Raw genomic sequence first — 1,525 nt, forward strand, 5'->3', positions numbered from 1 at the left:
TACTAATCGGCTATTAAGAAGATAATTATCTAATGCTACTTTCTAGCAAATCTTCTATCTAACAGATAAAGTTTATCTTTCATATGGATAAACATTAATATTAAGATAAACTCGAATTCCAGCTGTTGATTTGTCATCTCCAGCTGTCATTCATGGTATGATGATTTCATCCTTATCTTCAATTCTTCATTGCATGCTTGGATGAAGAGCTGGAAAATCTTCTAAGTGTTGATGACCCGAGGATCGATGAGAATGCTCTTTTCATCGCATCCTTGGACTGTCCATCGGTCCTCTGGTTGAACTATCCATCGATCCTCTGGTTGAATTCCAGACTTAGTCGTTTCTGCCTTGATGTCTTCATTGGTCTTCTGGTTCTTCATCACTTGTTGTTTTTCATTATTTTTTACATCATGAATTGTGGGGTTTAACACAACCTCCATCGCCTTTGAACCAGAACTCCTCTGGTCCAAAGCTAATACTTAGTAATTTTTACCTAGTATTCTCTTACCAAACAGAGCCCCTGGTTCTACAGACCAGAGCCTCTGGATTCATACTCTTTGTAACCAGAACTCCTCTGGTCCCAAAGAGTTTCCCTCTTCTCATTCCATGTAGACTACTCACTCTACTTTCATCTCATTCTCTTGCTTTCACAACCAGAGCCTCTGGTTCAAAAGACCAGAGCCTCTGGTTCAAAAGACCAGAGCCTCTGGATTCACAATCTTTGGAACCAGAGCCTCTGGTTCTAAAGACCAGAGCCTCTGGATTCACAATCTTTGGAACCAGAGCCTCTGGTTCTAAAGACCAGAGCCTCTGGATTCACAATCTTTGGAACCAGAGCTACTCTGGTTTCAAAGGCTCATCCATCACACGTCTTTCACATACACTTCACCATTTTCCATTACCCATTTTCTTTGTTTCACAACCAGAGCCTCTGGTTCTATAGACCAGAGCCTCTGGCTTTGTTCTCATTGGAACCAGAGCTCCTCTGGCCTCAAAGACCCTTTCTCCACTTCCACTTAGCCACCTTTCATACATTCATCATCCTTCACAACCAGAGCCTCTGGTTGTATAGACTAGAGCCTCTGGTACGCGTAATTCTTCTTTATTATTTGTTTGACGGGGGGTCTTTGAAAACTTCAAAACCCTTACTCATTCCTCATTTGAAGGGGAGTTTTTTGAATACTTCGAATTCAATACATTTGCATCATTTGAGGGGGAGCAAAATATTCATCTCCACATTTCATTTTTTTCATGGACATTGTACATCCAGAGTCTCTGGTCCTACTATCCAGAGCCTCTGGTCACCCAAATGCTACATACGTATATAACCATAACTCATCTGGTTCTATATAATGGATTAAAAAAATTATCTAGAACCTCTGGTTTGCAATCCAAGGTTTCTATAACATACAATCCAACATTACATCAATGAATTCCTTCATAGATGTTCATCAATGAATTCCTTCATAGATGTTCACCCAGAACTCCTCTGGTTCCTCCCCAATGGGTCATGACCAACCAGAGC

This window comes from Cynara cardunculus (assembly GCF_001531365.2).
Source record: "Cynara cardunculus var. scolymus isolate 2C chromosome LG 3, CcrdV1, whole genome shotgun sequence".
NCBI classification, from domain to species: Eukaryota; Viridiplantae; Streptophyta; class Magnoliopsida; order Asterales; family Asteraceae; genus Cynara; species Cynara cardunculus.